This window comes from Tursiops truncatus, chromosome 15 (assembly GCF_011762595.2).
Source record: "Tursiops truncatus isolate mTurTru1 chromosome 15, mTurTru1.mat.Y, whole genome shotgun sequence".
Classification (NCBI taxonomy): Eukaryota; Metazoa; Chordata; class Mammalia; order Artiodactyla; family Delphinidae; genus Tursiops; species Tursiops truncatus.
Window position 1 is genome coordinate 12680148 of NC_047048.1, and position 25155 is coordinate 12705302.

The 25155-nt window shown below is 50.2% G+C and overlaps 1 protein-coding gene and 1 long non-coding RNA gene across 9 annotated transcripts in view; one reads left to right on the forward strand and one right to left on the reverse strand.

Annotated features, from left to right (window-relative positions):
- Window positions 1-25155, forward strand: part of AUTS2 (activator of transcription and developmental regulator AUTS2) — a 1117278-nt gene that overhangs the window by 919883 nt on the left and 172240 nt on the right. The window lies entirely within an intron of this gene.
- LOC109547716 (uncharacterized) lies at window positions 12284-20101 on the reverse strand. Its single transcript, XR_002173652.3, has 2 exons — window positions 18316-20101; window positions 12284-12616 (listed from the first exon to the last, which is right to left on the reverse strand). It is a non-coding gene; the product is annotated as an uncharacterized lncRNA (long non-coding RNA).

The window sequence follows — 25155 nt, forward strand, 5'->3', positions numbered from 1 at the left end:
AGTTAGCACCAGAAATCCGGGCTTTTCCATTTAAATCAATCAAGCAGGAAGCGCGCACGCGTGCTGGGTTTTCACTTTAACGCGGGCTGGGTTTTAACTCTCCTGGTGAATTCAGGACTGCCTCCTGCCATTCTCCACTGGCTTGCTGTGCTGTAGAAAACTATGAAAGGAGCCGCTAACTAGGACAGACCGCTGGCCCCGTTTGGACAGAGCTGCTTTGTTTCAGCTGGACCTGGAGGTTTAAATCTCCAGTCTGCTGCTGGGTTCCCCCAGCCCCAGCGCTCTGTGGGAGGAGAAATTCACCTGGCTGCCCTTCTCCCTTTGGGACGAGCTTAAGACGGAAACGGGAGGCCTTTTGTTTGTTTGCTTGTTGCTTTACTGTGGTAGTAGTTGGATTGGGTCAGGCCATACTTGTCTTTGGGAAACAGGCCCCTGCCGCTTTAAGAGGAGTTGCTGGGTAATCGTTCCGCTCGGTTGCGTAACCAGAAAGGGATGTGTCAGTACTGGGACCTGCGAAGGCTTCATTAAAACGCTCGCGGAGACCTAGACAGATGAGTGGTCTCCAGTTGGAGTTCTTTCCATCTTCCCCATCTGTTCACTGCAGTTTTAATTAAACCTACTGAGATTATTTTTGGCCTTCGCCGAGAACAGAAAGCCAACCTGTGCCAATGTCCACTCGTTTCCGTGCTTTGCTGCCAGCCACTAATGAGCAGGCACAGGGGGCAGCGCCGCCTGCGTGCGCCCCTCCCTCCGCCAGCCATCATGAGTTGCTAATAGGGTAGGAACCGAACGTGCCAAGCCCAGGCCTCTCCACCTTCCCCCGCCCCCCCCCCCCCCAGCCCCACCTTGGTACTAAAGAAAGCCAGCTAATGAATGATTCCACTTGTGGTTAGCTAGCTAATGGAAACGACAGGCTTCAAATAACCTTAAAGCATGCAGCCCGATGCTTGTCTGTCTGATCAGGGTCCTTCTGCTGGCACCTGACACTTTCAATACCATAATGGCATTCACATGCATTCTTTTTGAATGCTGTCACATAGCAAGACCTTTACTTCTCTTCGTTGGCTGGGAGGATGCCTGGCAAAGCTATTAAGTCTGTGATGGAAATGACAGTTAACTGCAGGCCTGTCAGTCCCACTTTGGAAGTCAGCACATCCTTATACCCATTAGGAGCGCATCATAGGAACTTCAGAGATAACCTGCTGTAATATACCGTTGGGCGGTTCCACGCCTATGAACATACCGCCCAACTAGCTTTGCTGAGAAGTCTGCCTTCCCTCTCATTACAAGTTTGGTTTGTTGCGATGTGGTAGATCCTTTGTTTTTAAATGTCAGATTGAGGGTGATAATTACTTTTGGAGGAAGGCAGCAGAGCTGCCCCCCAGTTAGTTGCTAGGTCGCTGTTCTCCATATATATGGTCAGTGCTTCACGGATCGAGAAGACTGCTGTTAGCTGGGTTTCCAGGAGAAGTCGTATCTTGGGATCCAGATCCCTGATTGGCTCCTACGTTTCCAGAGGGGACTCTAGGCAGAGGATATACAGATTTTATTAACAAATTGCAGACTAATCTCCTATTGGACTGTGAGGCAACCTCAGTGGCCCCTCTTGCCCCAAAGTACAAGGCCTGGGCTAGAGTTCGCCTGTGTGGCCCACTCTCCTCTGAACCCTCTGAGACGCAAAGAAGGGGGTCAAAGAGGTAATCCGTGAGATCCAGGGAGGGGCTGCCAGGCTCAGCTCTGTCATAACCCCTCATCCCCACCACCACATCTTTCTTTCTTACACGGCCACCCCTTTGTCCCTGAAGACTCCATTTTGTCCTTGGCCCACATCAGCACTTCCATGTTGGGGGTGAAGGAGGGACGTTGTGGAACTTGAACAGTTAGAAGGTTGGACTCACCGCTTTTAGAATCTTGATCTGCGCGTACGTACGCCGTCGGGGCTCTCTGTCAGGCACACGCTCCCCCTCCTAACTGGAGACTGAGAGTTGAAGCCTTCCAGGGAGCTACCAGGAAATGCCTTTCAGACTCACTGCCATCCAGCAGCTCTCCAGACCTAACAGAGAGAAGCTACACTTTAGAAGGATCCCGAAAAGATATTCAGCCCTTTTCCTCTAGGTCGGCACTTTCTGAAATGTTCCCTGGAATACTCTTCCCATAAGATACTAATAAGTGTCCCTGAGATAAAGGATTTTGCTTAGAATTATTGGGTGAGATCACATTAAGCAAATTTATTTGGAGGAGTGACGGTGGCCGTGGGACTAGGGGGCTGTGTTTACCCAACAGGGTTGAACACCCATTACCACTTCATAGGTCCCTCGGACTGTAGTTTGGGAACTGTTTCTCCAGTTCCTCCAGAGTAGGCCACATCACCAGGGAACCGAAGCATTCTCCTGCCCCGCGTTCTGCTTTGGAATGGCACCGGAAGCCCTGTAGGAGGACCCCGACAACGTGTGACACTCATTGCTAGGGCTTCGAAATGAATGAGTGGAAAAATATTTAGTACACCGCTTGTTGTTTTCTTCACGTAGACCCTCGGGGGGACGAGCCCTCCCAAGTGTTATTTGTAGTGGTGGCAGAGTCAGGAAGAGTTAAACTTCTTCTGAACAGTTGCTTTCTCTTTGTCTGGTGGCTCCATGAACTGTGTGGCTAGCAGGTTGCCCTCTTTGCAGTGGCTGCTAGAAGCCTCGAGCCGGCTTTGTGGCCCACCTGTTGTAAATAAACAGCACTCAAACCTCATTCTTTACTATGCAAAGCTACCTCGTTTCTTTTTCCTTCGCATCTGCCAATAATTTTTTTTAATGTTTTTTCTTTTCATTATCTTTCAAAGCTACCTTAAATTCTTTAATGGTCCAGGACAGGGTAAGTGATACTCGAATTCCCTATTACCAGTCTAGCTGCCTAATTGAAAAGTTGATACTGACTTGTCTAGGAAGACTATTGGCACTTTGGGCTTATCAACCAGGTTGATATGTGGTTGATGTACGGCCTCAGCTGTGGTGAGAATTACTTAGTTTGAGAGCATACCTTTTTGGCTCTGGAGGCTCTAAGGTCCTTGTTTTTCTGTTTGTGTAATCACTAGAGCCATGACGACAATTTACGAAGCCATGTTTTCCATCTTTCCCCCCCTACGGCAAGCCCATAAAACATTTTTGTCCATATATGTTTTGTCCACAGTGGACTCCTATTAGGATAGGAAAATGATGATGTCCTAAAAATTTGAAGCTAAATAGGGCCTCAAGGCTATCTAGTGTAAGGCGGGCAGATAAATTTCAATTGTCGTGCTATCTCTCATCTATTAGGTGGCTGCTTGGAGTACTGTGTTGAGGATTCTGGGCCAAGAAGGAATAAAGGTCTGGATTGATTAGTGATGTCTGCTGTGGCTGTGGCCTGAAGGAGACAAAGTATGAGCACGGCATGTTCTCTCTCCCCAATCTCTCCCTTTTCATAGATGAAGTTACCTGAGACGGAGGTGGCACTAGAAATCAAGTGTCCTTACTCTGAGTCCAGGACCCTTTTTACCTCATCTTGCTGAAGTAATTCTTTTTCTTCCAACTGTAAAGTTGGTCAACTAGAGCACTGAAAATAAGCTACTTCTAGATTTCCAATTGAGTTAATTATAAAGTAAAAAAAAAAAAAAAAAAAGAACCGAAACCCTTCATTCCTTTTCCCAGTTTCTGAAAGAGTTAAGAAATAGGCTGTTCCATAGTCAGACTAAACCAGATTGTTCTTGTCTACAGTTCACCATATTATCTTGATTCTATGTTTTAAAATAAAGCCTGTTTTATTGAGACATACCCTCCAGTAAGTTCTTTTCCCCCTGATACTTATTTGGTCAAGGATGTTGCCAGCCAATGCCAAACTAAGACTCCTACAGTATATTCTCTTGTTTTAAAAAAAAAAAAAAGAGAGGAGGAACATATTAGAAAGATCAAATTTGGCAACTTCGCTATCTCTATATACAATGCTGATAAGTATCACGTTAGCAAACATTAATCTTTTCAAATAATAATCCAGATGCAATTGAGATGAACAGTTTGGCTCTTAAGGATTTTTTTTCCTTGAGACAGTGGAATTCTTTTCCCTAGGCAGTTTCCTAATACAGAAAAAACAGTGCTGTCTCGTTTCTTCTTCTTTGCCTTAGCTCATCAGAAATCACGTCAGCAGTCTTGTTTGCATATTTATTGATGGAACATTCTGTCACATCTTCATAAGTGTTGGAGACATGAGTTTCAGGTGTCAGGGACAGAGGGCAGAATAGGTGCAATTAATATGTCACTTTTTCAAGCTCTTCTTCCAGTGGTCTGTAGACTGCTTTCTCCTGACCTGAGCCAGGCTCTTTAAGGTCATGGAATCCATCTTGTAGGGCTTTGTCCATTCAGGCTAAGTGATTGAATTCACAGTTCCACTGATTCAGTGCCTCATTTGTCACTTTGTTGAGGAGAGGTGTTTGGACCCGTTTGGTTGAGAGACTGGCTGGGTTGGGAACTGGGGCAAACCTGCCCTTAAGGCACCGTTTCTCTCCTCTTCAAATATGATTCATAATCATCCTAGAAGAAGCAGAAAGATAATAGAGGATGACCAACTGCTCCGGAAAGCGGGCTGCCGTGAAGCTGATTGCTAGTGTGACGGCCTCTGAGGTGCCTTGCACGCCAGTACCAAGGATTTTAGTGACTTGGGTATTCACAAGGGCCTTCCGAAATAACCAGCAGTGGCTTGGCGGAACCCTCTTCTCCAAAATGTATTGGGCCTCAAAGCAAATTTCCATCTTTTGGCCGCCAGCAGCCCGGTGTCAATTAAAGTGAACATACTTGACAGTTTCACTCTTGCAACCCTTGGAAGAGTGGAGTTTCAGAGCTAGAAGCCAGGCTGGTTTCATATTGACCTTCAGCTATGCAGATGTGCCCTGTGCAGCAGCTGGGCTGCCTGCTGAATGGGAATGGGGTAGGCGTGCTGCCCCGGCCTCATTGACATTCCAGGAGGCTGCTTCCTGCCCGTCCTCCCCCTTACCAGGTGCCGCATGGCCTATTAGTTCTTCAGGAAGGAGAGCAGGTCAAAAAGGTGTGTGAAGTAGGTCAGAAAGAGGGCAGTCTCTAATGGGGTAGGGGATGCCTACTTATTTGCTGGGAGGAATTGTCTCCTATGGAAGAAGGGTTCCAAATTAAGCCTTAGGATACAAGCGCTACCTCTGAAGGTGCTTTGGCCATTAGGGCTACAACTGCAGGTCTTCTGTTGGTCGACCTCTTGCTCTCCTGCCAAACACACCAGGCTCCCTGTAGAATTGCTGGGGTGTGCAGGGGGAATCAGCTTATTTTTTAATCGAAAAATAAATTTCTTCTTGAGAAAATGGGAACACTAAGACATTCAAGATAAATGGGAGAGTTAACAGATGTTCCAGTGTCTAGGCCTAAAACAGGGGGCTTGGTCTGTAATTAATCCATCCCTGTAGGATCTGTGGCTAAGCTTCAAGGAGCCCAGGAATCCCCTGAAAGTGGATTTAAAGTTCTGTTTATTTGTGCACTTGTACATGTGCCTCAGAAGAAGGTCCATAGCTCTTCCCATCAGATTTTCAAGGAGATCTAGAACAGCAACAACAGCAGCCCAGGCTTTGCACTGGGCTGGCAAAGCCTAGGTAGGCACAAGCCGTCTTTTCAGATACACCCTGTTTATCACGCAGATTTATTCACCTTCCTGACCCCCTTTGCCCCACTGAACCAGAGCCTTAACAAAGGTGGACCCTGAGTGCCAAGGAGCCATGTTTTCACTCAGCAGCGGTTTGGGGAAACTTCCACTTGTGTGAAAAACGCTTTCCAATCGCTCTTATTCCACTTTTCTTCAGGCAACTTTCTGATACGATGCGGCTGAACGTTAAGTCCTTGTGTTTTATATTGTTCGTACAGTATGTGTCTAGTTTAAAGGTCTTCATTCTAATTTTTCATCACGTGGTCAAAGGTGGCACCAAAACTGAGCTTTGGCCTGTGCATAGCAACGTTTGCTTTCACCCAGAATAATGAAATGAGAGTTGCAGAGCTTGTCTTACCCAGCCCACTCCTTTTACCATGGAAGCCCACAGATGTTAGGTAGTTTTCTCAAGGTCATACATCTCATTGGTAGTAGAGGTAATAAGTTCCTTTATCCTTTGTTCTTACTGAAGAAGGGAAGTTATAGAATTAATGGAATTTTACAAATCGGGGGGTTTTCTCTATGGTTATCATTAACAGAAGGCACAGAGGGGTTGCATGAAAATCTCACAGAAGTCCATCTTCCCAGCCTTTTTCGGATCGGTATCCTTTCCCACATCCCCTTCCTCCCCTTCTCCCTGCCCCACCCCCTTCTTCCTTAGCACACTGGCTTACAAAGCGCCCCCTCACCGCTGGGCCCTGCGAAGGCCTTCCTTCTGGGCCCTCTAGGAGCTGGGGCTCTCAAACTCCTGCGGCCGCACCTAGAAAGCGTGTGGATTTGTCCATATGCTCTTGCTTTAAATGATCCGGTCTCCCCACCAGCACTCTGCCCCAAGGAATAGGAAGGTCAGGAGAAGGGGGAGAAAACGACCACGGAGTGTGTCGCCCCTGGGGAGACTTGAGACTTGCCACTTCCCAGGATTCCAGGTATAGCAGCGCCTTTTCTTCTGGCAGGAAGCCGCAGAGTGTGGGTAGAATGGCAGCGGGTTTGTTAATAAATTGCTGCCCGTTTTCTTCTTCATCGTCCTTAGTGGCTTTAGAAACTGTCTGCTCTTGACGCGAGCCTTCTATAGGGCCAGAGATGTTTCCACAGAGAGCCCCTATCTTACATATAAGAACCCCTTTCACCTTTGTTCAGATTGTCCCACCATGTTGCTGCCTTTAAAAAAAAAAATGTGTTTTATATATAACCTAGCTTATGTCCCTATAAAGTCCATTTGTAACGACTCCCTCGTGAGCTTAGCCAAAGCATGTCTAGACAATTTTTTCTGGCCTTCCCTCCCAAAACTCTCTGGGTTAAAAATAGGGAAGGATTTGTTTTAAAACAGTGTTGCATTGTATCTTTAACCTTTTGTCCAAACGCAGGTTGCCCGTTGAAGTTTTATTTAGAGAAAGCGTGTAACTTATGAACCAGCTCCCTCAGACCTCGGGACGGCCCCTGGCCGGCCTTCCTGCTGCCGGTGCATTAGCCGTGTCTCCAGAGGTGTTTTACAGGAAGCTTAGACGGAGGGAAGCACTTAATTATTATCCAAATTTTTCCTTTCAGTTAAGTCTTACGGTAAGATATCCCAGAGATTATATTTTTAGCAACCGCTTTGAAGAGACTGGGGAGATTAATTTAAAATTGATAATCGCATAGCAGCACCACAGCTTAACAAGCTCAAGGTCTGCCTCGTGGAGCTGGCTGCTCTCGGGGGACTCTGGTTCAATTCTCTTTGCTGCCAGTTGAAATCAGGAATCACAACTGCAGTGATTAGCAGTGAATTCCCTGATCTCCGGGCCCCAGGCAGAGAGAGAGGGAGGCTGTTTTCTTGGTAGCCAGTGGTTAACCCCTTTGTGGGAAGGCTGAGAAGCAGAGGAAAGGCTTCACAGCTGTGGGGTGAGGCCTAGTCATCTATATCTTTTACTGCCCAGGCAGTTCCGAGCATCATCGGGTGTGGAAGCCACTGCTCTGCGGCAGGTGACGGTGACCAGTGGAAGAAAGAGCCTCTTGGCTCAGTCCGAGGCACTCGGTAGCCACCTTGAGCGCTGACACCTGGACCTGCCTGGCTCAGAAGGCCTCCAAAGGCCTCCAGAGGCCCCTGCTTCCATGGCTGCCGAGACCTGTGTCAAGCTGGGAGAGCTTTCTTTGGAGAAGGAGGCAGAAAAGCCTGCTTTCTGCCCCTCGTGCAGCTTGTGTTTTTAAAAATGGCCTCTGGCTACCAAGTGGACGATTACGGATAGTATCGTAGAGCAGCAGTAAGCAGTGTTAATGAGCTGCAAGGTATCGGACACAAAAAAGAAAATATTTTCCCTGAGGGCCAAACAAAATTAATTTAAAAAATTAACGCAAACCACTAATGCTGCAAGTGCATCCATTAAATTACGGGACTGTGACATGTACAGTGCTATATTTTGCCATTGAATTTGTTATCTAAGAGGTATTCATTGTTTGTTACGGTGTGAAAAGCTGTTTTCCTCCAGATAAGCTTGTTCATTAGTAAACTGGATCCCTGCCACCACCCCGATTCTTCGCACTGAAGTAATGCCTTGTAGCGTAAATGCAGACAGCCGCTCTGCATTTAATATCAGAAATGGAAATCAAAAGCGGCCAGCCTGGTTTGAAATGGCTTCAGTCTTTCCCGGGACGAAATCTGTGGAAAGAAATTCTTCTCTCTGCTGCTTCTGACACCACTGCTTTGGCAGACAGGCCCTGAAAGAGACTGATAATTATTAAACAAAGTATCTTGTTTCCCACTGAGGTCTCCAGATCGCTCTGTCATTAGACTGGATTTATTTCTAGGGTTTCATTCATGCTGTGACAGCTGGGGATTGATAAGTCCTGTGTTTTAATTTCAGGCAGAAATGAAACTGGTCAAATGCAATTTGGGAGAGGAAGAGCCCTTGATAAGACGGCTGTGCATCTTAATGCCTAGACACAGAGCCAGAATAAGGAAGGCATCTTAGTGTGGGGTGGGGCGGTGCGGGGGCAGGCTGAGCCTTCAACCAAAGCAGACAGCACACCAGAGCCGGGCCTGGGAGGCAGGACAGAGGCAGGCCAGGAAAACCGTGTCAGTGCAGTCCCACAGAGCACCCCTCAAGTGTCAGGTCCCGGATCCAGGTTTGGGAGTACCGTGGCAGGGCGTGTGCCGTGGCGGTGACTGCAGGCTTTGCTGTTTTCCTGGGCTCCGTGGTCCTCCTTTCACAGGGCGTAGCGCCGGCCCAGCCCAACCTGAAGTGTGTGTAGGTTCTCGTCGCACATCTACACTCGGTTCCTCAAGGTGCTGAGTAAGCTCAGGGCCTGTGTTTTTCTTTTTCAAAGGGAAGCCAGAATTACTTCTCTGATTTTTTTTTTTTGAAGGGGGGCCTCCTATTTACCTACTGAGCAAATACCGAATTCAGCACTGTTTCACATCTGAGGGGTGCATCGGTCACCAGCAGAGAGCGGGGAGAAAACCTGATTAGCAATAAGCTCATTTCCGCAGAAACAGGGTAATTAAGATGCTGCGTGGAAAAGTGGTGGAGAGCCCTGACCTGTCAGCTTTTGGGGGTCTTGCAGGGGGCACCCTGTCCTTGCCCTGATGTGGAAACAGCTGGACTGACTCGCAGGAAGGGTGCTCAGGTCCTCCTAGGGCTCTGTGTCTTCCACGGGGATGCTGGTGTTTTACTGGGTCAGAGCACTCCCTACACAGGCCCATAACGGAGCAGCAGGTAGGAGGACGGTCAGGACGAAACCCTGCCTCCTCCTCCAGACTCTCCATTTCACTAATGAGGAAACTGGGGTTCTCAGTGATGACTTGCTGCTAAAAAAAAAAAAAAGGCGCAAACTAATTCATTCAGAGAAGCCCAGCAGGTACTTGTGGCCAAAGGCTTCTAACCGGAAGTGCTAATCACATATATTAAAGCAGCAGCTCGTCTGCCATCACTAAGATGACCGTGTGTCCTGGTTTGCCGGGGACAGTCCTAACGTATGCGTGGTGGTGTTCTAACAGCACCCTCTGTCATGCTTCAAAGCATCCTAGTTTGAGTGCTACGTGGTCACCCTCACTATCACCCACAGCCTAGCCAGTTTGTTCAAGGCGAGTCACAAACCCACTGGGCCCAGTGAATCAGAATCTCTCGTTTACGAGTTGTAGAAGGATAAATACTGAACAAAACCAATGAAATAAGGTTTAAAAACATGCAGAGCAACACCACATGTTGCACTTACATACCTATAGAGCAAAAGTATAAATACCATACTATGCATAGTAAACATCAAATGAGCGATAGCATCTCCCTGTGAGGAGGTATTTGAAATATATATTTCTTAAGCTGGATGGTGGCTCTATAGGTTTTCCTTACATCTATTCTTATATTACCCTCTACTTTTCCATAGGCAGAAATATTTTATAATTCAAAAATAAGTTTTAAAACCTTTCAAGATAATTTGGATTAGACCAGAGGAGATCACTGCATTCAGGCCTGGGGGCGTGTGAGTGCGGGGGAGATTATACTTGGGGTCAGGCATCTCAAGAGTTGCTGTCGGCCCCTAGAGATGACCTTACTGCGAACCTAAGCTGTGCGTTCTACCTCAAGGACAGTGCTGACAGACAGGGTCTCCGGGAAGAGGCAGTGTGACCAGCACAGGCTGCCTGCCCAGGACCTGGCATCAATGTTCCTAGTACTCAGAGTAAGGGCTGCACCCCAGAATCTAGCAGGAGAAACCTGGCTATTTGCGTCGCGGGCGGATTTGCCTCCATCGACTCTGCTGTTTGGTCACATCTGGTTCACAGGTTGATATTTACTGTTGTGTCCTTGAGGCCAGCTCTTGCCCATAGATTTTTCATAATTCCTCTATTTCCTTCTCAGTCCAACCAGCACAATAAGTCAGGTCCTTTCTCCCCACGACCTACAGCAAAGGGGAAGGAGCACAAAGAGAAAGGCGGGTCTCAGGGAAAGCCTTCGGGTGAGGGTGCAGGGGTCACAGGCCTTCGGGTGAGGGTGCGGGGGTCACAGGCCTTCGGGTGAGGGTGCGGGGGTCACAGGCCTTCGGGTGAGGGTCCGGGGGTCACAGGCCTTCAGGTGAGGGTGTGGGGGTCACAGGCCTTCGGGTGAGGGTGCGGGGGTCACAGGCCTTCGGGTGAGGGTCCGGGGGTCACAGGCCTTCCGGTGAGGGTGCAGGGGTCACCGGCCTTCGGGTGAGGGTCCAAGGGTCACAGGCCTTCGGGTGAGGGTGCAGGGGTCACAGGCCTTCGGGTGAGGGTCCGGGGGTCACAGGCCTTCGGGTGAGGGTGCGGGGGTCACAGGCCTTCAGGTGAGGGTCCGGGGGTCACAGGCCTTCAGGTGAGGGTGTGGGGGTCACAGGCCTTCGGGTGAGGGTGCAGGGGTCACAGGCCTTCGGGTGAGGGTCCGGGGGTCACAGGCCTTCCGGTGAGGGTGCAGGGGTCACAGGCCTTCGCGTCAGGGTCCGGGGGTCACAGGCCTTCGGGTGAGGGTCCGGGGGTCACAGGCCTTCGGGTGAGGGTACGGGGGTCACAGGCCTTCGGGTGAAGGTGCGGGGGTCACAGGCCTTCGGGTGAGGGTGCGGGGGTCACAGGCCTTCGGGTGAGGGTCCGGGGGTCACAGGCCTTCCGGTGAGGGTCCGAGGGTCACAGGCCTTCGCATGAGGGTCCGGGGGTCACAGGCCTTCGGGTGAGGGTCCGGGGGTCACAGGCCTTCGCGTGAGGGTGCGGGGGTCACAGGCCACTTCCCAGCATCCCTTGGAGGACTTTGTGCTGACCCACAGAATCGTGGTGAGACCTGGAATAAGTGAATCTTGAGGAAGTTTTATTTCTGCCCAGGAGACGGTACTTTTAGGCTTGTACCTTCCTTGCAAATACCATAACTGCATCTAATTCTGAGCTCGGAACCGTCTGGCTTCCAGAGACTGTGGTTCTAGGCAAAGAAAGGACCCACAAACCCTTCCCCCCATCAATTTTGCACCTTTCCAGTTGATGTGTATTTTCAAGCATATTTCTGGAATCTCTGTCTGAGTAGATACAGGTACCATTCCAGTCATGCTGACTAGCTTATGAAAGCAGCCAGGGGTAGGCAGGATGGCCCCAGAAGGAGAAGGGAGCGTTCCACATGGGAATGGATTTTCCAAGAGGAATGGAGACAAAAGATAGAGTCCTGAGAACACGGAGTTTGGCCTGCGTGCACATCTTACTCTATCCATCCCGATGCGCTTAGCACGCTTTCGCACGGGCAGGCGGTCCTTGGCAAGAAGGTGACTATCTGATTGGGATGTTTCACTTTTAGGCACCTGGTACAGTGACCTGCGATCCAGCACATGGTTGACCTGAGCCTGCTGACGGTGGCGGCAGGAGCTAACCTTTACTGAGCACGTGCTGGGTGCCAGACCCTTTGGTAAAGCACTTTATGTGACTCTTTGCTCCCCTTTCTCTCAATCACACTTTGAAGTAGGTATTGGGATGAGCCGACATGAAATTGCCATTTTTCATTTTCGAAGAAGAAACGGTCATTTCTGTATGTGAAAACGGTCAAGTGTCGGCAGTTCTATGTGGCACAATCTAATCATCTTATTGTAAGATAAAACTGAATCTTCTTACAGTAAGATTAGATTCAAAAAAGTCAAATACCAGCAACTTTATATGTTTTAATCTAATAATCTTCTGTATTTGTTTTCCAAATGGAGGAACTCAGGCATGGAAATGCGCTGAGTCAGCCCAGATAGCAGGCAGGAGAGCTGGAATTTGAATTGCAGGTCACTGTACCAGGTAGTGCATCTCCAGACCGTCGCGCCGAACGAACGGCTGCACCAGGCTGTCTCCTCCTTGGGGGGGAGACAAAGGCGTGTTTCTGTGGCCTAGGTGTTCACGTTGGTTCTTCCACACCTCGGCCAGCTTTGAGATCAAAGATGGCCGGCCAAACGAATCCAGTGTTTCCTGGAGTCTTGGGTCACGCCCGTGATTGCTCTGTTTAAAAAGAATGGTATGTAGTGAGCACACGAGAAATCCAGAAGATGGAAAATCTTTCTTTAGGATCTCTGCTCCTCTCTCCAGCGAAGAAAGAAATCAGTGTGGTTCCAGCAGAGGTGTTCTCAGCAGGACCTGGTCCATTAAATGAAAGACTTCCGTGCTGAGCCAATCAAGAGAGACCTGGACAGAAATCAGACTCTCTCCTGCCCTGGAAGCCCATGCCTGGAGTCTGTAATTCATCTGTTAACTCAAGTGTGCAGCCGGTGGTTTAGCACGGAGGGGGACTGCAGGGAAGGGAAGAGAGAGGGGCAGGAGCTGGAGCCCTCGCGTTTCTAGCATCACAGTCAAGTCAGGCAGAGGAAACAGGGCTCTGATAGCTTCTTGGACCTTATGTTTCTGGCAAAGAGAAACCAGCAGGGAAGATTTTTGAAAACTGATGAGCTGGTGGAAGACATGAGAACAATGGCGGAGAGGCAGGGACCCCAGGGGCTGAATAAAACAGTTCCCCTATTGCCTTTCAACAAGACTGAATAAAGTTTAGGGTTTTTTTTTAATCGGACTTGTAGCCATTTTTAAACTTTCATTTTTCATAATGTCACAGATAATCTTTTTATCTATTATCCACTGGCTCTTTTCTGAGGGGCATTTGCATCAAATAGTCCTGCGCAGATCACGACTGTCTCTAGTGGGGAAACCGGCTTGAAATGAAAGGTTATTCACTCCCTCTGCTTTCACGGGCTTTGTTCTTGATTCTCGCACATTTTTTTCTACATCTGAATTCGGGTATTTCTGGAGTTTTTCTTTAGAAACCCTTCCATTCTGAGATCTAAGCATATTCAGACTCCAATCTGTATGTCAGGGGTTACAAAGCTCATGTTCACTGAAAGTGAAGCACCTACTTTGAAACGTTTGTCAGCTACCCCATGTCCTCCAAAATCCCCTCAGAGCATTTCCTGCCGAGGCAGCAATCATAAAAAGGCGGGCATTCACGCAGTGGGGGGCCCTCTTCCCGGGTGCTGGCCCCCCCACTGGTGGTGGAGCTGTGGCTTTTGCCGTATGCACTGCTGGATGTGAGCTGGGCAGCCCGCTCCTTCCCGCAGCAAGGAGAGAGGGTCTGGGGGCTGGATTTACTGCCACCCATCCTCCCACGTGGGGACTAATAGACCAGCCTCGTCCAGCAGGCAGAAGTGGGGCTGCGTGGATAGGACGCGGTGGGGAACCAAGGTGTCGCCTGGGCTCACGGGGAGAGGAAGCACAAGCCAGCCCCTTGTTTGCGAAACCCCATTGAGAAAAGTGCCCTGAAGTCACGGGGATACGACCGATGGTTTCTGTTCAGCTTCTTTTACTTAGCTCATCCTCCTAAGCTGTCAGGGACTGGGGCGGGGGGCGGGGGGGGGACCAGAGTTGTTCTCAGGCCTACGTGACAAAGCCGGTCATAAAAGCACCCTTCTCTTCCCCTCCAGCTGCCTCCTCTGCCGTTCCCCAGCACAGAGCCTAGAAGTGCTGCTTTTCCTCCCAGCAGTCACTGGGGGCAGCCTGCAGAGGCAAGGCCTGAGGGGCCACTGCCATGTACGTGTTCAAACCGTGCACTGAACTCGCCCCCAAACAGCTGCTCTCAGGCCAACAGTGACCTCACAGAACACTGGCCAGGGGCGTGTTCTTCCATCTGTGTATCTAGAGTCCCTAAAACAAGGGAATATTGGGCCCAAAGAAGTGCTGACAAGACAAGCCCCTCTGGCTCAAGGGCACTGCTTTGGGGCGCTGGCCACACTGCCCCTCCCAAGGCCTGCGGGAAGCGATGCCGCTCTCATTCATTACACGGGATGTGAAGGCCAGGGAGGCCCAAGTGATGGCCGAGTTCGCCGGGCTGGCGGCTGGTGGGCCTCAGAACGTAGACCTCTCTGGCTCTAAATTCCTTGCTCCTGCCATCTGCCGCCTCCCCAGGCTGTCAGGGCTTCTTCGGGGCGCGCCGATCCTTTATCTTAGGGACTCTTTAGATCCACCACCGTGATGGTGGCTGCTGTGAGGACTTGCTTTGAAGAGAGAGGCAGCATTACTGGGGTAAAGTAGTAAGGTAATTTCCTTGTCCCTGGGCTCCCCAGACCTTTGAGCCAGTCATCATACTTTTATACTTTTACGACTGAAAAGAAATTTCTGTGAAGTCATAAATACACTAGAAGCCCTTGTAACTGAGTACATGAAAGTATTCTCTCCTTGGGTGTGGGAATCTCTCAGCAATGTGGCAGGAATGTAGAAATCAGTTGAGTTGGCAACCAAACATAACAGATTTCCCAGTTGTACCAAGCACACGTAGCTGTGGCTGTAAAGCTCCCCCTTGAAGCAAAATGTAGCTTTGTAAGGTGTCGTTTTCCTCCTTTACTGTAGCTTTTCTGTGAGAGCTCCGGGTTTAGTTTCATTGTATAGATACTTGTAACACTTTGAATAAGTAGAGTGCCCGCTAAATTGTGTCTCTGTAACTTACTCCAGAGTTAAAGTGAATTGTAGTTAACGTTTCCGCATCCAGATTTACAGCTGCACCTGGACTGGTAACGTGGGGTGGGTGGCACACCAGCGCTGAACTCGGGGGCTGTTGGCTCTAGTCCCGGCCTGCCCCTCACTGCGACTTGAACAGGTATCTCTGCTTCTGTAAGCCTCAGAAAGGAAGAGTGAGACTACCTGCCCTGCCCCACCCCCCTCGGTGGATTGGTAAGAGTTCCAGGGCAAATTAGAAAGACTGGGTGCTGCTGGAAGCGGCCTAGGGCCGGAGCTCACCAGGTGTGCATGACACACCCAATTTGCTCGTGTCCACCTAGGAGCTTTTGATTCACAGGACATGCTGTTACCCATTCCTGGGGGGAAAATACCGTTGAGATTACACCAGTCCACTCTTTGACAGGAAGCCTCGGCTCCTGGCAACAGAATCCCACGCCGTCTCCTTCGGCCGCCCTGTGCTGCGTTCACGCTCCCCTGCCTGCCACGCGCTTCACAGCGCACACCCTTCTCTCACCCGGACCAGGCTGCCGCGCGGTTAATCCGCCAGCCCTCAGCTTGCCTGCTGCTGCAGTTGGCGTGGCTCTCAAAACTCCAGCCACCGAGCCTGCAGAAGCAAACCTCTAGGCCTCCCGGGAGGTTCAGGGGTCCCCTTGTGGCTGAGCCCTTAACAGAAACTACAGTCTGTAAAAAGAATAACAGTTAAAAATGATGTGGGTTTCAAATGTACCATATGCTCACTGATAACATTTAGAAAATCCAACACACAGTAAGAAAAAATATTCACATATGCCATCGATACATTTTACATATTTGCGTTGTTTGTTCAGCTTTCTTCTCTTAACATTTCATCACGGGCGGTAGCGTTAAGTTTAGGGGCTTGGATTCTGGAGCCAAACCGCTTGGGTTTGAATCCAGCTCTGCCACTTGGACAGCTCTGTGCCCTTGGACAGGTTTTTGGATATGTTTATAATTCCATTTTCTCATCTGTAAATTAAGGATAACAGTACCTACTTCAGAGGCTGTTTTGAGGCATTAACACAAATAAAGGACTGAGAATGATGCCTCCTGCCCTGCAGTAAGCACTCAATCATCTAAGCTGGTAATATTCCTTTCTTAAAAAAACGTGATTCAGGGCTTCCCTAGTGGCGCAGCGGTTGAGAGTCCGCCTGCCGATGCAGGGGACGCGGGTTCGTGCCCCGGTCCGGGAAGATCCCACATGCCGCGGAGCGGCTGGGCCCGTGAGCCATGGCCGCTGAGCCTGCGCGTCCGGAGCCTGTGCTCCGCAACGGGAGAGGCCACAGCAGTGAGAGGCCCGCGTACCGCAAAAAAAAAAAAAAGATTCATTAAATAGGAATGTAGTACTTTAAAAATTCCATGCTCTGCTCCCTCCTCAGTCACTTAGAGTCTGAGGAGTAAGACTAGAGCATCGTCCCCCTCGGTTCCCTCCCCTCCATCCTTGTACACCTGAGGAGAGCAGGCACTACCCGAAGAACTGCGTCTTCCCCATGTTGAAGGCCGAGTGGCCTGCCTTACCATTTGCATCAAGGCCAGACCCTAGTGTGGTGATCATGGAATCGAAGACTCAACGTCCAGTGCCATTTGCCAGCACATCCCTTTATTAGTGGAGATTATCTGGGGGCAGGTCAACAAGCCGTATATGTTTTCAGCAATGCTTTGTTTTTCTCCCCCAAACACAAAGTGCTGTTTAGTCCTCACATCGCCTAGGAAAGCAAGGGAGGGACTGTTTTTCCCATTGAGCAGAGAGGAAAGCTCAGGCCCTGGGTGGGATCAGACTGCAGGTCCATTGCCACCAAGGTGAGTACCCCATCCCGGGGACTTGCTCCCCTCAAGCTGTCGCGACCTCTCCACAGTAATGACTGGCTGCGTAAATGCTCCCCACACGAGTCTATGGAGAAACAGCAGCGCCTCGGCCCGGGAGCAGAAGGCCTGCCTCAGTCGGAAGGTGGCAGGCCAGGTGCAGTGTCACAGAACACGGCAGCCCAGGCAGCCGTCGATGCTGTGCCCTCTCGTGTCACGATGAAAGGAGTAGGATGGGGTCAGACTCATGACCCTTAGAGTCAGAACAGAAGAAGCCCAGGCCCCAGCTCTACTCCTCTCCTTTCAGAATCCTCCCTCGAGGGGCTCTGACTGTGGCTGAGGGGAGAGGAGGCATTTCTTCACGCACAGTGCTGACTGTTCCACCTTGACGGTGGCCTCTGCTCTGTCCTCCCTCACATGACCACGGGAAGCAGCTCTTTACAGCAGTAGTTCTCAAACTTGAGTGTGCACCAGAATCACCTGGAGAGCCTCGAAAAACACAGACTGCTGGGTGGTCCCACCCCTGGGGTTTCTGACTCAGTAGACCTGGGGTTGGGCCCCAGAATTTGCATGTCTGACAAGTTCCTAGATGATGCTGGTCCAGTGACCACGCTTTGATATCCTGTCCTTCGCTAGCCCAGGTTAGCAGGCCTTGATCCCTGCTCAGGAACATGACAGGATGGCTCAGATGCTGAGCTTTTTAAATTCAAGTTCCAAACACGAGAGAACCAGGCAAGAGCCCTTCCTGACTCTGTGCATTCAAGGGCCACAGAGAGAGAAACAGTAGCTCTCTGGTCTTGGGACAGGAAAGCTCTCTGCAGCTACTGCTTCTATGGATGGGGGTGGTGAGTGCGCTGACTTTGATGAAGACGAACATGTCCAGAACCACCCAAACAGGGCAGACAGGAATTATTGCTGGCTGCTTTGTGGGGAGAGGTGCAAAGCTGGCATTGAAGCAGCCCCTCTTAGGGGCCAGTGCTATCTGCAGGAGTGTCAGCTTTGGCCACTTGTTTCTGGCTGACCCCTCCAGGAATTCTCCCTCTTCAGCTCACCTCCTTGGTTAAGGAGCACTGAAATGCTGTGGCAGAAACTCGGGAATTAGAAGCCTGCGTGCCTGCTCCGTCACTTACTAGTTCAGGGGCAAGGTTTCGGAACCATTCCAGGCCTCAGTTCCTTAATATGTAAGATGGAGATAATCTCTGCCGACCTCTCAGGTTGTGGGGTGGACCTAACTGCATCGCTCAGTGCTGTGCTGTGCATTCCTGGGAACGTCCCTGAGGTTAGGGCTCTCGGCAAGGAAGGCAGCCACAAGGGCGGCCCGGGTGCTCTTTGGAAATTCTGGATGGGGAGACCTGAGGCCCGGCCTGGCTTTTCCACCCTCTCACCTTCACAAGCCGCTCCATCCTTTCAGCTTCAGTGTCCTCCTCTGTACCATGAAGTTGGAGTAAATTCAGAACCTCTTCTGGCTGTAAATGGTTTGAGCCCACTGTCAACTGGAAGACTCAAGTAGAGGCTGTAACGTCTAAACACCCAAACGGCAAGGAGCCTTTCTTCCAAACCACCCAGCTGGATTGGTGGGGCAGTTCTGTGGTTCCGGGCACTGACGACCAACCTGTCCCGCCGCCGCGAGCCTCAGGTTGCTTCAGGGCGGCCCTGACACCGGCGCCCTGCCCCGCTCGTGCCTCCTTGCCTGGCCGGGATGCGGAGTCGGCAGAAAGTGCACGCGCTCTGCGTGGCGGCCGCCAGCCCCGCGCCGGCGCGCCCGGCTCGCCGCAGCCAATCGGCGCGCGCACCGCGGGTGACCTCCCCCGGGCCCGGAATAAATCGTCAAGTTGCCCCGCCGCGGGTCTCAGTCTTCTGGGCTAATTAGCGGAGCGGGTCATGAGCAGCGCGGAGGGTCGGGCCGTTTTGCGGGCCGGGGAGGGGCGCGGGAGGGCGGCGCGCTTCTCGGGGTCCGAGGCCTCCCCGCGCCGCGGGTAGACGGCTGGCGCGGCCGCCGCCCGGACCCGCTGTCTGGCCCGCTTCCCGGGGCGCGGCGACCTCGTCCGCTCGGTGCCCGCACCCCGGAGAGGAGGCTTAGGCTGGCCCGGCGGGGACGCCGCGCGGCCGCCATCCTCTTCCCTCGGACCGTCGACTCGGCTCTCCCGCGGCCAAGATGCAGCAGATGCTGAACGTGCCGCCTGCCTGTAGACCTCAGATGCGCCTTTCCCGGAGGTTCTGAACTTCTGGAAATCCCGAGACCGCGTCGTGGGTTTTGTTTTTGTCTTCGGCTCGACTTTGGCTTTGATATTCTCTGGCTACCTGGATACGTCTTTGCTTTGTGGGTAAGTCTCCCGTGGATCGCAGCACCAGTAACCAACCGCAGGGAGAATCCGCCTTTAAAATCCCCAGCCTGGAGGCGCCTCGGGCTGGAGAAGAGGACCCCACTCCTGACCACGTAAGGGCTCTCTGATTCCACCTTTCCTCTGATGGGGAGAAATATCATTTCATGGCAGAATTTTAAGCACATTGTCTGATAGGATTGGCAATCACTAACCAGGAAAATGAGTAGCAATTAGGAGTTCAGTAATAAACGGAAGTCTGTTGTCCTAATTGAGTGGAATTACTGACGGGTAATGGCAACATTGAATTCTTCAGTTTAATTAAGAGTTTATATAATTATAGTGCACTTTTTATTTCTTGGGGGAGCCATGGGGTAGGAATTAAATAACCAGTGTGATGGGTAAGAAACCCATTTAATGGATAAGTAACCGGTGCGTTGAAATAAACGTGGGTGCTTGCTCAAGTAATGGGAACTTAAATGAAGTCCTAATACAGGCATGTGCTAGCTTGGACCAAGCAGGACTTTCTTTCAGCTGCTAATTCCCGTCTGATACAAATCCGTGTGGCTTAGAAATTATTAGCTCATCTCTGACACCGGCATCGGCTGTTACAAAGACAGCAAAGCTCAGCGCTCCCCCGCAGTGGGATTAGCCCCCATCTGTGCTTTCTGGAACTGTGTTTTCCACATTCCCCAAGAATGAAGTGAGAGGGTCATTTGAGGGTATTCTGCTGTCTGGGGTTTCTGTATCAAAAATCTCGTGATTGCACTGTTCAGCTGTAATTGTTGATAGCTGAAGGGGCTGGCAAGCCCCACTGAAGTCATGCAGCCTCAAAGCGGAGCGAGGGTGTAGGTGTGGAATTTGTTTGAGCGCTGATCTGTAATTATAAAGATGTGATTTTCCTCTTTGGTGGTGTATTGTTTCCTTTACTATTATGTTCTCATGAAATTGTTCCCCTCGTGGGAAGCAGTGAAACTGGAGAGAAATCCCTCCTCAGAGGGTAATTTTCTTGTTTTTGTTTTTGTTTTTGGTGTAGGTTTCTCAGAATCCTTTTAAGCCTGCCTTGGGATGAGTGTGTTTATTTCTGTAAGAAGCTCCAGCAGATTTGGAAATCACTAGGTTTCGAGTGTACTGGGAAATAATTAGCACCTGAAATAATAATATTTATTTATACCTTGGCTGCAGCCTCTTGCTTACATAAGGTCTAGATTTTTCAACAGGATGAGCAGGGACTCCCTTCTCCAGAGAGCTCCCGTATCACGAGTGGGCTCAGGGAGCGCCGTGAAACTTGTATTTCACTCCAGAAGAGACAGCATATGGCAGGGATGGGGCAGTGCATCTTTAATGCTGCATGGGTCTTAAAGTTTGCAAGGCCTTTGGGAACTTACCCATAATTCCCTGCTGTTAACGAGAGAAAGCGGGGTTGGATGGATGTTTGCTGTGCGTGTCTCCTGACCTCAGGCCTTCCAGGGTGCGCTGTAGGTGCCTGGGGACAGAGTGGGGAAGTGACACGAGGCTGTACTGGTGTTACTGTCCAGAATTTTAAGGACTTGTCTCCTCCGGTTTTTCCTCCGTCCCCCAGCCCTGTTTTGTCATTACTGCCGTGAAAGTCTTAACAAAACTGTCAAAAATACCTGCACCTGTGCTACCAGAACCACGGCCTCTGCGCGCAGGCTTATTTTATTGGCTTGCTGCTCCTTTCTTATGTTCTACCCCAAGACACAGCACACTCCTGTACAACAGACGGATTCTTGAACACACGGCACGGATGGAAATTTGAGACTTGTAACATTCAAGGATGACGTATTGCCGTGTTTCCTAACTTTTCATAAGGGGTTGTGACTAAAGATCACACCTTCCTAGTGTCCCTTTTTTTCCTAAACTCTCACAGTTCCTTCACACACCTGCCTGTTAACTGTTTAAAAAGCCCCATGATGTAAGGAAGAGAGTCACGGAGGGCCGTTCTCTCTGAAATGCTGCCCTGGCTTAGCCAACCCTGGCATTCTCGTTCTGACTAGTGGGTGTTGGGTGCATTGAAAGTTTCCTTCCATGGTAACATCTTTAAGATTTGGTTCCAAATTCCCTTTCTTCTTTTTATAATCGGTCAGCTCTACATTTATCTAAAATCAGCCTGAACTGATAGAAAAACTGAGAGATAGGTTATGAAGCTCCCGGCAAGCCAGGAGCAGATTCCAAACTCTTAATGAAATGATCCAACTTAGGAACAAGGCACAGACTGGCCTGTAGTCTCTTAGAATCCATTGTTCGTCTGAGGGCAGGAGCACTGGGAAAGATGGCAGTCACAAGCCCTTGTCTCCGCACGTTTTTCATCCTCCTTCCCACTCAGTCTTGGGTCCCCTGGATAGGCCGTGTCGTGGGTATCAGTCACCACTTGTCTGCTGGTTGCACAATGCAGTTTACCAACCTCTGCCCAAGCGATGCCTCGGGGCCATAGCATAACAATAGCGCATAGAAGAACTTAACGCTCCTGTGGGTCTGGGCCCCGGTCCAAGGGGATTAGCTACTGGAAGTACCTGAAAGGCATTGTTGAAACACACTCACCTGTAACGCGGTTCCTTGGCCTGGATCTGAAGGGCAGGGTAATGTCGGTGTCCTTTTGTTACCTCTGAAGGGACACGTGCTTTTCCATGTAACGCCCGACCTGCTGGCTCATAGTCGCCCCGTTGTGGCATCAGGAGAGTGCTCCGAGGTCATGTAGGCCCTGGCATTGGCATCTCCTAGGGAGCTTGTCAGAAATGCTGAGCCTCACATCTGCCCCCTGATTTTTCAGATCAGAATCTGCATGTTAACAAGATCCCCAGGTGATCTGTACGCGTTTTGACAGGTTGGCTTCTCCGGTGACGCAGTCTGGTGTTTAACAGGCAGGATATTTACGCAGGAGTGCCCTAAGGATTAGCACCGGTGGAGGGACGCAGCAGGGCAGGAATGGCGGGTGGAGGGAGAGGTCGAGCTGTGGTTTAGGCCCAGGGTCAGGCTTCCCTGACCACATGGGAGGCTCCGGAGCCGGATCGGCCTTCAGATTTGTCCCATGTCGGGCAGCGGTGGCCCGGCCTTTATACGCCCTGCTGGCAGCACTCCTGGCAGCTGGGCAGCAAGTCCTTCATCGGACAGTGCCCACCACGCACACTGCAGTTGGGAGAAGCACTGCTCTAGGCTGGGGGCTCTCAGACCACCAGGACCATCAGCACGGGGGTTGGGCTAGAGATGCAGACTGCACCCCGGGCCTGCGGGAGCGGAAGCTGGGGCGGTGGCACCCAGCAACCTGTGTTTAAGCCAGTCCTCCGGGCACAGCTGCAAGCTCAAGTTTGAGAACCACCCTCCTAAGGCAGCCTTTTTTGGTTTGTTTTGTTTTTTAGTAACAGCTCTAGTGAGAGAAGATTCACATTCTATCTCAATAATAAAATTCCCCAATTTCAAAGTGTACAGCTCAGTAATTCCTGGAGTATTCAGAAGGTTGTGCGACCATCACCTCTAATTCCAGAACAGTCTCATAACCCCAAAATGAAACCCCCTACCCATTAGCACCGGCTCTCCACACCCCTCTCCCAAGTCTGGGAGCCACTAATCTGTTTTCTGTCTCTGTGGCAGTGCCTGTTCTGGACATTTCATAGAAATGGAGCCACGCAACATGTGACCTTTTGTGTCTGTTTTCTTTCACTTAGCATAACGTTTTCAAGGCCTGTTCATGTTGTAGCATGAATCAGTACTTCGTCTTCTTAAATAGATAAATGACGTTGCATTGTATGGATAGACCACATTTTATTTATCAGTTGACAAACATTTGTACTGTCTCCGTTTTTTTTTGGCTCTTATGAGTAACGCTACTATGAACATTCAGGTACAAGTTTTTGTGTGGACGTATTTTTCAATTCTCTTTAGTATCAACAAATACCTAGGAGTAGAATTGCTGGGTTGTTATGGTAAATCTACGTTTAACTTTTTGAGGAACTTCCTGTCTGTTTTCCAAAGTGGCTTGACCACTTTGCATTACCCCCGTCAGAGTCCCAATTTCTCCATAACCTCTCCAACATTTGTTATTGTCTGTCTTTTTATTATGGCCTTCCTGGTGGGTGTGAAGGGGTATCTCGCGGTGGTTTTAATTTGCATTTCCTAATGATTCATGATGTTGAGCATCTTCTTCATGTGCATGTTGGCTCTGTTTATATCTGCTTTGGAGATATTTCTATCCAGATCCTTTGTAGGAGAGACTTTTAGTCCTTGAGGAATCCCTCAGGATGTCTGCTGTGCATCTAGACCTGGGCAGTTGCTTTAGGATTTATAAAAGGAAGCCTAGGACGTGGCCTTTAACCAGGGGAAAGTTCCCAGTAGGCGTGGGACAGTGAAAGAAGAGGGCAAGAGAGCCCACTGTCAAGGGCCCACCTAAAGAGGTTCACATTGTTTTACAATTCGTGTTACAGAAGGACGTTGCATGGGTGGCTGGGATAGAGTGAGTTAGGGTTGTGGAAAGGTTTTGTGGAGGTCAGAGGCTGCTTAGAAGACAGGAAGTGTTGAGAGGACAAGGAAAGCAGAGAGGAGAAAGGAAGTCCTCAGTGGGCCTTCCCTACACACTCTTGTTTTATGGGTTACCATCCCTGTAAGAGGGGAACTCAGAAGCCTGGGATTTCTGGGAATTCCCTGGTGGTCCAATGGTTAGGACTCCGTGCTTCCCCTGCAGAGGACATGGGTTCGATCCCTGATCGTGGAACTAAGGTCCCACCTGCTGCGACATGGCCTAAATAAATAAATAAAAAGTAAACAGCTTGTCACCTCTTTCAAAAAGGAAGAAGCCCGGGATTTCTTTCAAGAGTGTGCTCCCTCCTGGCCCTAGAAAGATGAAGTGATCCTTCTGTTTCCTCATCTGGAAAAAGAGCACTTGCCCCACTGTTTATCAGTGGTTGTAAAGGTGTTTATGATACTCTGTGAGTGCTGGAGAGTGTCATTCACTCTAGGCCACAGGTAGTTAAAAAGTTTGCAGGTGTCCCTGAATAGCCTCTGATTCCGCATTAGCAGATCCCGTGGTGGCAGTGCCAGGTGGCTCCCAACCCCCCAGGGCAGGTGCCTCTCTCGGGGCACCTGAGACTACAAGGCGAGTCCTCAGGGCTTCCAGGCAGTCTCTCTTTACCCTTGCACCGTAGCTTGAATATGGAATATTGGAGCAAGAGCATTTCAGAGCAGAGGCGCTTAAAGCAAAACCTTGGTCACGCAAGGGCCTCTGCACCTATGATGACAAGCCCAGCGGCGTTACACTTGTGCCAGGCCGTCTAACGTACAGAGTGCCCGCTCAGACTTGCAGGGGAGGAAACCCAAGCTCTAAGTGATGACTTGGTTAGTGTCACAGATGAGATGATGGCATGACCAGGACTTGACCCCCGGTCCATCGGACGCCTAGCCCAATGTTCTTACCTGAAAGCTTTACTTTGCAGCTCGCTAAGGATTAAGGATGGGATGTTTTGCTGCTTGTTCTACAAGTGGATCCTCTCCCAGGAGGATCAGGGTGTCACGACAGCACGCGTTCGTGTTTGTTTAGTGTTGGCACCGTGTGTGTGTGTAGTAATATGTTTCAAACACGCTTGAGGTCACCCTTGGTCTCATGGAAGAAGGTGTTTCAAAAGTATGCAGAGAGATTAAAGCATTAGGATATTTCCTGAATGCACTTCAGTTCTCAGTTTTTCCCAGGAGCCCTTTGGTGGCTGGGTAGTAATTAGAGTCACTGCTTCTTGAACTCAGTCAACAAAGAACCCTGGCACTGGGAGTTCCGTGTGGGTCGGGATGTTTGTGTACTGGGTAGCCCACACGTGGCATCACAACTTTGTCATTTGTCCCCAGTTGAGCCCTCTCAAATGTGCCTTGTTTTAGTTTTTTTTGAATTTTATTTTTTTTTAA